The sequence below is a fragment of the Panicum virgatum genome, chromosome 5K (assembly GCF_016808335.1).
Source record: "Panicum virgatum strain AP13 chromosome 5K, P.virgatum_v5, whole genome shotgun sequence".
NCBI lineage: Eukaryota > Viridiplantae > Streptophyta > Magnoliopsida > Poales > Poaceae > Panicum > Panicum virgatum.
Window position 1 is genome coordinate 49,351,030 of NC_053140.1, and position 16,158 is coordinate 49,367,187.

The 16,158-nt window shown below is 42.3% G+C and overlaps 1 long non-coding RNA gene across 7 annotated transcripts; it reads right to left on the reverse strand.

Annotated features, from left to right (window-relative positions):
- Positions 1-3,718: 3,718 nt before the first annotated feature.
- Positions 3,719-7,597, reverse strand: LOC120708132. 7 transcript variants are annotated; one of them, XR_005689229.1, is made up of 3 exons: positions 6,854-7,509; positions 4,413-6,162; positions 3,719-3,779 (listed from the first exon to the last, which is right to left on the reverse strand). It is a non-coding gene; the product is annotated as an uncharacterized LOC120708132 (long non-coding RNA). The 7 variants fall into 7 exon arrangements; XR_005689230.1 differs by having other exon boundaries at positions 3,719-3,782; XR_005689228.1 differs by lacking the exon at positions 3,719-3,779 and adding an exon at positions 4,045-4,305.
- Positions 7,598-16,158: the final 8,561 nt, after the last annotated feature.

Below are 16,158 nucleotides of genomic sequence, written 5' to 3' on the forward strand. Positions count from 1 at the left end.
ATATAACTAATAAATAATAAATTTGAAGTTAAGAAGAATCGGCCGCGATGCCGAGGGACTGAGGAACCGTTAAAAGAAAGCCACCACAAGTCGTTAAGGTCGACCCGGCCATCCCGTCCAAGATCGTCTGTCCTCCTCGGCTACGGTGCCGAGGGTCAGAGGGACCGTTAAAAGAAAGCCACCACAGATTGTCAAGGTTGACCCAGCCATCCTACCCAAGATCGTCTGCCCTCCTCGGCTGCGGTGCCGAGGGACCGTTAAAAGAAAGCCACCACATTTGCTAAAATGTATTAAAATTCGCATGTTATTTTAGAAAACTAAAAATTTATACCGTTGCATTTATAAAGATCTATCTTTTTAGGCTAACATAAATAATCTATATCAAATACCATAATAATTGCCAAATATGTTTACTAAATAGCTAAATTCGAAATTTAAAAAATAGAAACAGCTTGACCAAAGAGTCCATGAAAAATAATATTAGAATATCCAATAGCTAAATTAGAAACTAAAAAATAAAAATAGCAATTGGAAAAAGAGTACAAACAAAAAATATAAAAATATTAGCAATTGACTGAAGAGACCATCTTTAATATGACTAATGAGCAAATTTTGTATTTTAAAAAATAATATATCGGTAGTTAGTTTGTATACCGATTAGGAAGGAAAATAGTTTAATAAATTGTATATGTCAAATATAACTAATAAATAATAAATTTGAAGTTAAGAAGAATCAGCTGCGATGTCGAGGGACTGAGGAACCGTTAAAAGAAAGCCACCACAGGTCGTTAAGGTCGACCCGGCCATCCCGTCCAAGATAGTCTGTCCTCCTCGGCTATGGAGCCGAGGGACTGTTAAAAGAAAGCCACCACAGGTCTTCAAGGTCGACCCGACCATCCCGCCAAAGATCGTCTGTCCTCCTCGGTTGTGGTGCCGAGGGACCGTTAAAAGAAAGCCACCACAGATCGTCAAGGTTGACCCAGCCATCCCGCCCAAGATCGTCTGTCCTCCTCTGCGGTGCCAAGGGACCGTTAAAAGAAAGCCACCACATTTGCTAAAATGTATTAAAATTCACATGTTATTTTAGAAAACTAAAAATTTATACCGTTGCATTTATAAAGATCTATCTGTTTAGGCTAACACAAATAATCTATATCAAATACCATAATAATTGCCAAATATGTTTACTAAATAGCTAAATTCGAAATTTAAAAAATAGAAACAGCTTGACCAAAGAGTCCATGAAAAATAATATTAGAATATCCAATAGCTAAATTAGAAACTAAAAAATGAAAATAGCAATTGGAAAAAGAGTACAAACAAAAAATATAAAAATATTAGCAATTGACTGAAGAGACCATCTTTAATATGACTAATGAGCAAATTTTGTATTTTAAAAAATAATATATCAGTAGTTAGTTTGTATACCGATTAGGAAGGAAAATTGTTTAATAAATTGTATATGTCAAATATAACTAATAAATAATAAATTTGAAGTTAAGAAGAAAAACTACGAATTCACTAAATACTTCATATCAAACATAATTTATAAATAGTTAAATCTAGAACAAAAAATAATAAAAAAAGCAGTTAATTTGTATATGAATTTTAGGAAAAAATGTCTACATAAAAGTATTTGTGAACTACAATTAATAAAGAACTAGATTTGGAAATAAAATAATAAAAATAGATATTTTGATTTATTTTAAGTTGGGAAAGAAAATGACATGTGTGAATAGTCCATATAGAGAAAATTTATTTAAGCTATGTTCAAAAGTATGGGTTGAATTGTCAAGATAATAGATAAATATTTACAATGTTACTTTTATAATCATCTAATGTTTTAGGTTAATGCAAAGGGTTCTATAAATATATTTAATATATGGGTTAACTTGAAAATAAAAAATAGAAAAAATGTACTATTTTACTTGAATTTGGAAGGAATTAAAAATATAAATTCCATGTAAATATCAAATGAATATATGACTATATTACAAAATATATAATGAAAAATGATGTTTTATTTCCATTAATATTTGGAAACCAATTTAGTTAAATAAAAGCACATGTCCATTTGCGTATGTGTACTGCTTGCTTCACCAATTGTCCAGTATCGTGGAGTACATCAACTATGTTATAGTAATTGCTACCTTCTAACATCAAGCTTTACTCTACAATATAGTTTGAAATACATTACGAATCAATCATCATAGATCAGTAGCTAGGTTGAGGCTCGACCATGGCGTTCATCGAGCCTTGATGTCCACTTACATCATATTGGCAACGTCTCAAACACCAATGCTGTTGATGATACCACAAGTAATCCTTGTGATTGTTAGGGTGTATTTGACTGGACTTCTCTAACATCAGATGAAGTCCTACCAAATAAATTAAAAAGATTAAACAACTTCACACAATAAGCCCACATGGATTTCCAAAATAACTTACAAAAGAGGGAAGCAGCTAAAAAGCGGCTTCATCGACTTATCCTCTTTCCTTTAGCTCTAAAATATTCTTAGAATTACCAAATTATCATTAAGAAGCTGATTTCCTAAATATTTTTTAAAAAATAACTTTGGCTCAAAAAAATAGTTTTATAAATGAAACCAAAGCTAAAACTATTTTTGAAGGTCTTGAAACCTACCATACAGACCATCATTGTGCAATTTAGAGAGCGTGCTAATAACAACCATGAAAAATCATTGGAGTGGCTGCGGAGAAGCACAACTTAACAGTAGTATGTTATATGGAACAACTACGATGAGAACAACGAAGAAAAAAAATTTAAAATTTCTCGAATTCCAAGAGGGTGATGACGAATATACAGACTCTGCGTTCGGCTGGTCAACTTATGGCTGGTCTGGACTGGAGGTGTTGTAGCCCGTCGTAGCCAACGAGCAGCCAGCTTGCTGATTCCGCCGTCGACTGTGTGAGCGAGCCATGGACTCCATTTTGGATCCGGACTGAGTGAGCGAGCGACAGACGGCGATCGAGACTACTAATTGGCAAGTTGGCCAACCGAACGACTGCTGTCTTCTAGCCGAACAGCTGAGCTGTGTCAGCCTAGCCGAATTCAGCCCAAGCAACTTGCAGTCAGCCGAACAGTGTAAGAGTGGTGAGCATAAAGGAGAAGTTTGTACCTTGCCAGCAGTAATACTAAATTTGTAGACCGCGTATGGACGACAAGTGACACAAAAAAGATGAAATAGTCATATACAGAAAAGAAAGAAGACTACTTGCTTTTACTGGTATACACCGCCAATCAAAAATTTTAAAAATATTCATACAAATAATATTAAAGCATGAGCATGAAAATATAAAAATATATGTTTGTACATAAGAGATTCTATTTTCTCTTAAATTCATGTTCCAAAAATATTTCATAAAATATAAATGATGTAAAATGATATAGATGACCCTCAATTTGAACTATTTGGAAAACGAATTACAATAACATTATCGAAAAATATAGAGATTAGAAAGAAAAAAAACTAGCTACCCGCGCTATTTGCGCGGGTCACCTTACTAGTTCCATTGACATTGAGGTGCTTGTGGTGACTTCATTAATCTAAAAAATTTGCCGGCTCAATTTTCTAAAATGTTCATAGGAGTAAGGTTTGCCTGCGTACACTCATAGAGGTGAGTGTTGTTAATATCTAAGTTGTACCGTATAATAATCGCAAAAAATAGCATGCAGCAGATATGCCTCGGCAATACAATTACTAGGAATATTGGCGCGCTAACGCCGCGGCAAGGAAGGTGTGTATGGCCAGTGGCGTCTGCTGCAAAGGCCAGATAGTTCAAATAATAGAAAGCAAAATTTTCTAATGGCAGGCCAACCAAACCAATAAATAGTACACATAGGTATCAAGTAGCAACAGCTATAGAACTCAAAGATCTTGCTAAGCCATGCAATTATTCATCGTAAAGACGAAACAAAGATAGGGCAACATATTATAATGTAAATAATAAGAAGCACAAATAACTGCATAAGTAAGGTTTCTGCAGATTGTGCAGGATGACATTCATAGCTGATTGGACTCCTTTTGAACTGATACTTGAAAACGAATTATTATTCAGTTTGTTGAAGAGGCAACATATTATGGCATGAGAAGATATTGATACTTTTGGTAAGGAGATAAAAAAACTATGTCATTGTGTCAGATATTTAATCATTCAGAATATTAAAGAGAACCAAAATTATCACCTCACTTGTTAAAACCAAAGAACTTGCATTAGCAGCCAACAATGAGAAGAGAAAAGAGAAGAAAAGAAAATAATCTAGTACTGCTGGAGAACATAACACTATAAAAAAATAGGAGGAAGTGAGAAAAGAACCAAACTTATCATGTTTGAAATGAGAATTCTAATGAAAACAAACTTGAGTAATCCTTAAACTAAATTGATTTTACCTTTGTATCTTATGAAATTCTAGTATGTTAAAATCTCCGCGCCGGCAGAATAAAGCACCTGAGATAGTGACACTGTATGGTGCGTGCATCCAATTTGTTCATCTTTTCAACGTCCACTCCCTGTGTGATGCTAAGCATTCAGTTGTTATAAGCCACCAAAAACTACAGTGAACATTTTTTGATTGAGATTAACAAAATAAAGCAAAGGATCTTACATATTGCTGCAATAATATTGTACAAATGTACTGTACTAACACATAGGAAAAGAGGCAAAACGATGATGTATTCTACTGGTTACACACATAAAAAGAGAAGACAGAAAATAGAAGAAAAATAACAAAAAAGTAGTAACGAATGCAGTCTCTGATTTCAATGATTGGGCAAACTTCAAATGTAAGCAATAAAAGAAATTTTGATGGCCGCCTTTGTTTCTATGGCCACTTCTAACTGGAAGGAGCATACAAAAATGTTTGGAGCTCAGGAGCAGTGAACAGCATACTGGGAACATTTATAATGAAATTGACTATGAGTACCTTCTAGTCATGAAGTATGACACATAGCAATTTACTTATAAATACATATGGAAGAGCTCACATTTTTCCTTATTGAACTTCAAAATCTATCAACAATGTTGATATCTGCGTGCCCACATGATTCAATCCGATCAGATGAAAGGACAAAACTTATAGGGAAGTCCACAGACATTCCAAACTCCTCATCATATCATAAGCTGTCCATATAATTTTAACCCAATCTTTTTTTGTCATCATCGTAGATAAGAATAAGTATTATAGAAGGGTTGAATGAAATCTCATGCAAGGTAAATAGCTAAAAGCATATCCTAAATACAATCGTAATGGATGGAAGTAAAGAGTATATGCCAATGCCATATCCACAGTCACAGTAAGTAATCCTTCCGTAAGAAATATGTACCGTGAAATTTTATGGCACCACATACATAGGCAGAAGACAAACATCAAGGCCTAAGAGGGCAACCTGGAGTAACCATTGAGAGCTGCATACGTACTTTAAAAGATGTACAACACTATCATGTTAGTTGTGTGAATTTCCTATACAAATCTAGAAAGCAAAGAACACATCCCAATATGAGAAGCATATGCGATGGTGATTTTACCCTCACAAGTCATGAATATAGGTAAATCACGCGGAACATAAATGTAGTGCAACTATAAACAGATGAAACTATCAAGATTCATAAATTATAAGAAAAATTTTTCTCAGTAAATCATTAATTAGGGAAAGCAGGGAGCAGTCAGCATATTTTTGAAGCCATTACGAATGCAAAATCATACTGAAATTTTTCAAGGCATCACTAATGAACGACCAGTAGGGAATATCATTGCAAGGAGGGAAATGAAAGAATAAAAAATTCACAGTGAAATCGAAGGTGGACTAAGATAAAAAAATAACTTGATAAGAATGGGAAGTTGTGAACTGTTTGATGATAGAGCTTTCTTCCTCTTCTTTGATTTAGATAAATTATGAATATCCAAAGAGCATCGTAGTTTCATTGATGTTCTAGAAATTCATATAGGCCCGCAAAAAAGATGGATGTATGAGCTTTGGACGAACAATCTGCAAGCATTGGCATTCATCCATTTATGGAGGACCAAAAAAAGGTGCAAGCACGTTGATTAATGAGTTCACAAACCACGAATGTACTGGTTATAGTTGAATGTATACCAAACTCACAGGCATATCTATCCAGGTAGTCCATGTAAAATAAGACCTAGAAATGGATAAAAGGCATTAAACAAAAATTCATTGTACAAAATTACTGCCAGTAAAATTGACAAAATGTTGGTAATGCTATACTCAGTGGACAGGCATGAATATTAACCATTGATTGTAAAGACAACAACATGAGATGGGAGGCTCAAACATTAATTGGCAAAAAGGGGGTCAGCAAATTTAGTGTGTTCTCATGAAGGTACAATGGAAAACCCAGCCGGTCGCTCAATGCTCTAACATACCTGCACCACTAAATTGGCAAGCTACATATTGTAATCAGCACATACCCCAATGGTACTCATCATGTTCTCAGATGCGGTGTACAGAGGTTCATGCATGTTCTCTGATATGCTGTAATGACATGTTCATGTAGAAGCAGAATGCATAGCAGCTATTAATCAGAAGATATCTTAAGCAGGTTGCTCTTTAATTTCCCAAATGCGCTGTACAGCAAGGTTCATACAGATGTATATTTATGTATTGGGAATCTTGCTATTTGGTATGGACCTATGGTTGCTACGTCAAGGGGAAGAATACAGCTTAAAAATACATAGATGCAAAAGGGAAAGATTCATGCGTTTATAGGAATTCAGCCCAATCTAATTTGCAAACAAAAAAAAGGAGAGAATAAAGATCTGTCTCAGTCCGCTGGAGAGAGAGAGAGAGAGAGAGAGAGAGAGAGAGAGTACATGGACAGTCGAGCAGAACACCGAGGCAAGGGGCCGCCAGGCAGGGGGTGCTGCCGTGCTGGAAGAGAGGAACTCGGACGCGAGGTCCGTAGGCACCAGCATCGTTGGCCATATTCACCTTGAGCATTTGATACCGCCGCCGTCAGGCAAAACCAGATTTCATGCCGACATCTGCGACAGTCACGAAGCAGGGCAAAGGTGATAGCACGGGGCTTGACCTCAACGGGGACGGCAGCTCGGGGGGTGCTTACTTGGTGTAGATAGGTGAAAGGCGAGGGGGAGGATGCGACCTCCGTTGGACCGTTGCCGCCGCCGCACAAGCCTGCGTAGGGAGGATGGGATCTGGAGATGGGGTGCGCAGCTCGTGAGGGGAAGCAAGAGGGGCAGCCTTGTAACAAAATCACTTCGTCCTCCGGCAGCCGCGGCAGCTTGGGTGTGCGAGCTGGCAGCTGCGGTTGGCCTTCCTCGCAGTTGGCAGAAGACGGCGGTCACCGGGCTGGGATGGAGTGCTACCTCGGAGAAGGTCGTCGACGGCGTGGGAAGCGAGGGTGAGAGACGATGAAGCTGCAAAATGCAAGGCGAAGCAGGTGGGGACGATTTGTTCGGCGGGCAAGGACGACGCGTAGGTGAGTGAGCCTGATCCGTTCGCAGTGCGTAGGATGGACGCAATTTACCGATGGCTGACAGCGAGGCGCTCAAGGCACGTGGCCTGCAAGGACACCCCGAGCGTCGGATGGCTTCCCTTTCTTCCAGCGATATGGATTTACATATTTCTTCCTTATCTCAAAAATGATCTATCGCTTGACGCTTACCTAATAGTAGATTGGTACAACTACAGACCCCCACATACGTATGGATTATGCACATGCACTGTCCGATGGGTGTATATACCTGTCAGGGTGCCATACATATCACAGTTGCTATTTCCTCATATATTCCCCACTATGTAGGAGCGTATCCAGGGTGTACTACATTTGGCGTCACCGAATTTCGCGCACTAGCAGCCATCAAGCTCGAGTAGTCGAGTGCTAACCGCTAAAAGTGCTACGACGACAAGATTATTTCTGAGTTCACTATCATGCAATGTATCATTATTGTACGTCCGGTGGTCACACGGAGAGAGCCGTCCGGGCCCACACCGGCAGGACGCCACGTGGCTAGCCTGCATTCCGAGCGACCGAGCCCCGGCACCTTCGGCCTCGTACTCTTTCTTTTCGCCGGACGACGTTGCTGTACAGGGGGAAAGACAAGGCCCCCGATCGATCAGCTAGCGCACAGCGACACAAAAGCTGAAAGGCACGCGGAGGCGGAGGTGTGGTGAGGGCGCGGACGGACCGGACGTGTGGAACGGAAGAAAGATCCTCTCCCACGGGCCATGGCACGCACGCAGACTCTGAACCTGAAGTCCTGAAGAAAGATCCGCTCGCGACGATCGCGCGATCAAGCAAATGGATATCGAGGCCGCGCCGCCGCGCGTCCGTCCATCCGATCCGAACGCGCGTCGTGACTCGTGTCGCCGGCCGTCTCGCCGTCGTCGGGCGCGCGGCACGGAACGGCCGGCGTTCAGGCCTTCGAGGGATCGGCTCGCCGCGTGATTGCAGCTAGCGCAGCGTGATGAAGCAGCCTCGTGCTGACTTGGTCGCCGCAGCGGAGGGGAGGGGCAGCCGGGCAGGGACAGACCAAGGTTGTCCGACCCTGGAGCTCCCGGCTCGCGCTTGGCAGCAGCTTCACGCCGTCCACCCAGACCGCGCTCGGTCAGTTACTCGGTGCCGTCTTCTTTTCTTAACGGGCCGAAAATAAATAAACTTCTCATTAAGCGATCATCAGTGGGCTTTGGCAATCCAAGATTATAGGCCCCCGGCCCAATCCAAGATCAGAGATAGGCCCCCGGCCAGAGAGCGTTTTTTTTATTTTTGTATTTTTCAAAAAAAAATTACAGAAATATATTTTTGGTTTCAGGTTTTACAGTTTTATACCACTACCGCCTGGCAGGGGGCGGCAGGGGGCCTACCGCCCGGCAGGGAGGCGGTAGGGACCTATATGTAAATAAAAATAAATTTATTTTGCGCAGAGGTCCTTGGAGGGAGCCTGCCGCCCCTCTGCCGGGCGGCAGGCCCCCTGCCGCCCCACCAGTTGGCCTCAGGGGGCCTGCCGCCCGGCAGGGGGGCGGCAGGCTCCCTCCTCAAATATAAAACTCCGCTCCTTCCCTCTGCGCCCTCATTTTCTGCCCACGAGATCCAGAGAGGGGAGAGGGAGAGAGGAGGGGTGAGGGAGGTAAAAAAAACCGGCGAAGCCCTGCAGGATTTTGGATCCGAACCGCAGGTAACTAATATTTCTCAACTTTGTCATTTCAGATTTTTTGTATGTTTAATTTTATGATTAGTATTTTTTATTATTGTAAGCACTTAGGGTTCGGATTAGTGGTTATAATTGAATGCATAGTATATTTGTAGATATTAGATTAATTAAAATGAAGTCTTTGCATGCCCAGATATGTCGAGCAAAGTGGCATTTCAAGTTCATTACGGTGACTTCTATAGAATTACTCATGATTCCTATGGAGTAAATCTATCAGCATTGGAAAGAAGACAGTGCAGTCTAGATAAACCCCTAGAGAGGAGTTTTGAGTCCATACGGAAATGTCTTCACAACAAGATGTTCAATGTGAATCCAAAGACTCATTTGCTTACGGTTCATACCTTGACTTCCTGGGAAGCTAATGAGGATTTCTGGGAGTTGACTCATATAAGTAGTACGGAAGAATGTCAACATTACATGCACGCAGCTCTTGAAAGTGGGTGGCCTCTCGCAATGGTAATTCAGATTCATTAGAAGACCGCTGATTTAGGTGAAGGGTCAACACACACAACATTTGACTGCAATGAAGATATGGAAGAGGATAAAGAAGAAGAGAACATGCAAGCTCCAGAACCAGAACCAGAACCACAAGGTTTAGCAGATGAAGGCGAGCGGATACCTGGAATTGTGGAGGACATGGAGCAATGTGGGGACTCATCGGACGATGAGGACGATGAGCGCTTCCCAGTGTTAGGTGAATGGCGTAAAGAGGGTTTTGGTAATCCAGTGGTACAAGATATTAGATGTCCGGAGTTTGAATACAGAGTGAATGAGGTCATACAAGGGGCAAAGTATCGTACCATTGAGGATGTGAAGGATGCTGTGAAACTCTGGCCTGTATCTCTGAGGAAGGAATTAAGAGTACTGAAGTCTAGCAGCAAAGAATACGAGGTGAGATGTGCAGATAGAGACTGTACATGGCGAGTGCATGCATACAACGGAAAGTTCAAGACACAGTGGGAATGTTCAATTGTTACACCACATATTTGTAGATTGACAGGTGTTGTGGGACATCATCGTAATATCACATCAACTTTCGTGGCTAAGAAGATGTATGGGGTGATTCTTGACAAAATGGATTATGAGCCTGCATTGATAATTAGGGACATTGAACATAATTTCCAGTATGTGACCAGCTATGCAAAGGCTTGGCGGGCTAAACAAAAAGTATTTGAGATGGGGTTTGGCACTTATGAAGCATCATATGACAACCTACCTCGTATGCTTGAAGCTATTGTGCACAGAAATCTTAGAAGTGCTTTTGATACATACAGTGTACCGAGCTTGTCAGGGGGGCCAAGCATTCTGCTACGAGCATTCTTCTGCATTGGAGCATGTGTGAGGGCATTCATTTACTGTCTTCCTGTTCTGTGTATTGACGGCACTTTCCTGACAGGGAAATATAAGGAAACAATATTGACGGCAATCGGAATTGATTGCAACAAGCAGATAGTTCCCATCGCCTTTGCCTTTGTTGAGAATGAGAACACAGAAAGCTGGTACTGGTTTCTTGAATGTCTGAAGATTCACGTTGTTGCTGGAAGGCCTAATGTTTGCCTTATCAGTGATAGGCATGCAGGTCTACTTGCAGCTATAAGGCAGCTCCAAGAAGGTAGTCAATCTTCACCTCCTATATGGCCAGATGTTGTCAATAGGTGGTGTGTGAGGCATATGGATGCTAACTTTTATGAGCGGTTCAAGAATAAGGATCTGATGAATTTGTTCAAGCGATTGTGCACTAAGAATCAGCAGAGGAAGTTTGATGCTTTGTGGGGTATAATTGATGACATGAGCGCTGAATTGCTTAAGAGCCAGGTCTCATCATCCAGCAGGAGACGTTCTACAGATTCATTAGTTGGACATGCTAAGCCATTTTCACAGCGGATTGATGGTGCGCCTAAAGAGAAGTGGTCACTTCTGTATGACACAGATGTGAGACGTTATGGGATCGAGACGACCAACCATGCTGAATGTTACAATATGTTAATGCGTCATGTTCGTGGATTTCCTCTTGTTGGCATTGTTGAGTTCATCATGTATGGATGTATAAAGTATTTTCGGGAGCGATACGTATCAGCCGCTCCCTTACTTAATGATCCAGGAGTGCATTTTTGCAGAAGAGTCAATGAGTACATGGAGAAAAAAATTGAAAATGCTCGATTTCATTCAGTCATATCGATGGGCACAAAGGAGCAAAGATTTGAGGTATCGTGCAGGGACAGGACCGGACAGGGTGTCCGCAGACAAAGGGTAATTCAAGAAGTTTTGATAACCACTGACGGGAGGGTATTCTGCCGATGTCAGAAGCCAAAGGTGCATCACTTACCATGCTTCCATGTCATCGTGGCTTGTTCTGTATCTGGGTTAGATGTTGCGTCCTATGTTTCTCAATATTTCACAAAAGAAGCCGCAGCACAGACTTGGTGTCATGAGATATACGGCATCGGTATTCTAGGCCCATTCACTCAAAAAAAATCCCCATCCAATGCTCATCCCTGATGCAGCTACGAAGCGGGGCATAGGCCGACGGCAGACATGTCGGATCCGGAACGGAATGGACGAGTCCGAGGCTGGAAAGAAGAAAAAACGTTGCAACTTGTGTGGAGCGGACGGTCACACTTACAAGAAGTGCCCACAGCTTTCAGTACCCACTGCTGCTGCCGAGGCTGGACCTTCCGGGAATCCGATGGATGGATCGGCTCCACCTACAAGAATTCGCTGCATCTAGTTGTGCACGTAACAGCTTGCAATGTATTTGTGTGTACGAAACTAAGTATATTATGTATTTGTCTCGAATTTGGTTGTAACGAATGAAACCTTCAATGTAATATGTTATGTGGTTTAATGAAGGACAAGTTAGGTGCGGTAGGAGTTAGCGGCCGAGATCCTGCCGACGATGATGATGACTGCACGCTCGAATAGCTCAAAATAGGAACCATAGTGTATCTAGCTACGAGTACGAGATCCCAGGTTGCCACTGCTCAGCACGGCGATCACGGGTTTCCCAAATGTCGCATTTTTTGCCCAAACATACGTGACAAAAGACGACAACCCAATAGCAGTGCCCTTCCACCATTTCAAAAAGATGTGACCACACGGCAACCACACCAGCTCACCTTCAAAGCAGTCTCTCTGGCGAGGACGACGGACCTGTCATTCTACAGCGAAGGTCTGTGGCGTGTAGTGGGGAAGGCGGCATTTAGGCGCGATCGACCGAGCGGCAGCAATGCAGTGCTGTGAGTCAGGATGCACAGAGATGCATCGAGTAGTCATTTCGAGAATCGAATCTAGCCTTTTCAGTGTTAGGTCATCTAGTATCTTCACTGTGTTGTCATGTAGGCTTTTTAGGTGCATTTACACTCCACACTCCGGGTATCAGACCATTGTGTGCCTATAAATACTCCGAAGTTTGTGAACTCCCAGCAGCACTCAAACACCAAAGCTCATTGTATACCCAATGTCTGGAGGTGGGTCTAGCGGGAAGAATTACTACGGTTTTGGGAAAGGAAAAGGGGGAAGAAAGGGAGACCCCATAATATGGGAGGGACCTCTTGGACCTGATTCCTTTCCGGAACCAGTGTTTGAGTTTCCGCCACAGCAAAAGAGTGAATTTACCAATGAAACTCCTCTTCGACAATACGATAACCGTAGAGAACCGTGGCCAAAATGCAGACATGGTGAGGACTGCTTAGTGCAGATGTGCAACGACGGGATGGATAGCGGTCGGCGTTTCTTTAAATGTCCACACGCATGGGTAATACTCGGTTGTTTCATTTCTTTTTCTTCAATGAGACACATTACATAAAATTTGTTTTGCAGTCTTTCGATGCTCCAGAAAACTGGTTTTACTAGATGGGTCGATCCTGCACCAATTGATTCTGTTCAGGAGTTCATCGAGTACCTCCAGATAAAGATCTTTGATCTGGAATACATGGTGAACCATTATGAGGAAGTGAGCGAGGGTAACAAAGACGACGAAGTTGATGATACCAGCAATGCTGCCGGCTCACAGGAGGAACCATGCACTACTTCTTACTGCAACTGCCCTTGTCACAAGAAGAAGGGCCCTGCGCCTCCGCCACCACCGCCTGCACCACCTGCAATGGGTGGATACTGCGGAGAAGGCTCAACGCAGTTTGCTACGTGGGGGTACGACTACTAGGACTACCCTAGTGCTAGTGACATGCTGCATCGTTGTGTTTGTTCTGTTTTTTTTTTTAAATTACCTAAGGCATGTTAGGTTAGTCCGGAATCTGTTTACTGTAGTTTGCAACGGGTTCTGCCATGCCACTGCATATGTGTGATATGTGTTTCATTATCGTTATATTATGATGTTTGTATCTGATGTTTGTATCTCTTATATTTATTTGTAATGAGATAGCTGTGGACCGCTTATTTATACACTTCAACGTTCGCCTCTTATCACTCTCATATTTTCCATTACATACAATAGATGGTATGTTTATACTTCGATGCTCCATTACGACTAAGTACGATTCAAACTCGACATTATGTATATGTCCAGTGAATGCAAAATTAGGTACGAGACATACATACAAGCATAATACAACATTAACAATACTAAATGCGAATATATCTTAAACAGATGAACATCATATGTTATAGATCATGACATGAAATCATCTAGGTCGTCATCCCAGTTGACAGATGGTGGTGCTGCAGGTGGTGTAGTATGGCTCGACGAACCTCTTGCCTTTCCCTTTCTCTCTTTTCTGGATTTACGTTCATGTACAGGGGGCGAACATCATGTGTTGAAGGCCATGGTTTGGGGGGCATGAAGTCATCCATGTCGTCATCCCAGTTAACACAAGTTTGTGCTGCAGGTGGTGCAACATGACTTGATGAACCTCTTGTCTTTCCATTTGTCTCTTTTCTGATTCTAGGTTCATGTAAAAGGGGAGGAACATCATGTGTTGGAGGCCATGGTTTCGAGGGCATGAAATCATCCATGTCATCATCCCAGTTAACACAAGTTGGTGGTTGAGGTGCTGCATCATGACTCGATGAACCTCCGGGCATCTGTTCTTGCGCAGGCCAAGTACTATCACCCGAAGATCTTATCCACCTCATTCGTCTAGTTTGCGGTATAAGTCCACCAAAGATACATACCAATTTACAGAAATTTGGTATCGATTTGTTAATCAACTCCGTGTCCTCGGGGTAATCCTAGCATATAATTACACAATAATTTTACTATTTCGTAAATATGGATTACAAATAACGGACGTGATTAGAACTAAATAAGAGTTACCTTAATGTACATCTCATACACTTCTGGCCGCATCCATATCTTACAATTAGTTTGTAAGAATTCAATAACATAAGGATGATTTGCTAGTTCACATACCCTCATGTATATCTTCCGACGTTCTAGCAGGTGTTCCTTTAAATCTTGCATTGTAATACCTCGAAACAATGTCAAATCTTTAAACTCAACTAATTTGGACAACACCATCTCTATAGTACCATCCGTTAATGGATCCAACTTCTTACTGATTACAAGATGTGTCATGATGTCAAGAAATATACTAGATTTTTCTTCGGTCCATGAAAATCCAACAGAATTGGAGGCAGTCATTGCCTTATGCTGCAATAATAATAAGGTACTGTCATTCTAAGTTTACTATTCTATATTTCACTATCCAAAAACTAAATCTATTCTAATTCATAATTATTTTAGAAACAAGTCTATAATAGTTGAGAAATATTGGTTACCTGCGGTTCGGATCCAAAATCCTGCAGGGCTTCGCCGGTTTTTTTACCTCCCTCACCCCTCATGTCTCCCTCTCCCCTCTCTGGATCTCGTGGGCAGAAAATGAGGGCGCAGAGAGAAGGGGGTGGAGTTTTATATTTGAGGAGGGAGCCTGCCCCGGCAGGCCCCCTGCCGCCAACTGGTGGGGCGGCAGGGGGCCTGCCGCCCGGCAGGGGGGCGGCAGGCTCCCTCCAAGGACATCTGCGCAAAATAAATTTATTTTTATTTACATATAGGTCCCTACCACCTCCCTGCCGGGCGGTAGGCCCCCTGCCGCCCCCCTGCCGCGCGGTAGGGGTATAGAACTGTAAAACCTGAAACTAAAAATATATTTCTGTAAATTTTTTTAAAAAAAATACAAAAAAAAAACGCCAGAGATGGAGCGAGCGGTTCATGATCAGTACCCCCGCAGGCCCACACGCACCCGTACACGCACTAGGCGGATGGAAGACTTCTGGGCATGCATTAGAGAAAGTATACTGATCGGCGAGAAGCTGGCGTATTCCAACGTGGCGGAGGAAAAAGTGAAGAGAGAGAAATATGCGAGCGATTCCCCACTCGCCCGTTTAAGCCGGCGTAGAGGTGATGGAGCGCCTGCTATTGGCTGCGAGCCGTGCGCCAGACGTGGGGCCCTCTTGCCACCAGTGCAAGCCAGGGCCGAGACGCCAGCTTGCTGGCGTTTTTATTAGCTTTGCTCTTATGAAAGGAAGGGTATTTTTTCAGTGAGATCAGTGTATCGTATGCTGGTCATGAACAGGGAGAGAACAACGGCATTTCTAGAAAACCGTCCGGAAAAGTTTGACTATAAAATCAGAAGAGAAGGAGTGGACGGCCCTCTGGCAGATCCAGGTTCCATCCAAAATCAGAATGTTCTTGTGGCGTTTGGCTCGACAGTCTGTCCCTTTCGGTGACGTCCTTCACCACCGGAAAATGGCTGCAAGTGACACCTGTATACTCTGTGGCGCGAAGGATTCCTGGAAGCACTCATTAATAGAGTGCAATATGGCAAAATGTGTATGGGCTCTACAAAAGGAAGAGATCACAGATTTAATTGGCGGACTGCAGGAGCAGGATGCGAGGGCATGGTTAGCAGTGATTTTTTCATCGCTACCTCATGACGATATAGTGCAGGTGGTTGTCACACTATGTTCGCTGTGCTGTGGCTGGTGGCTGG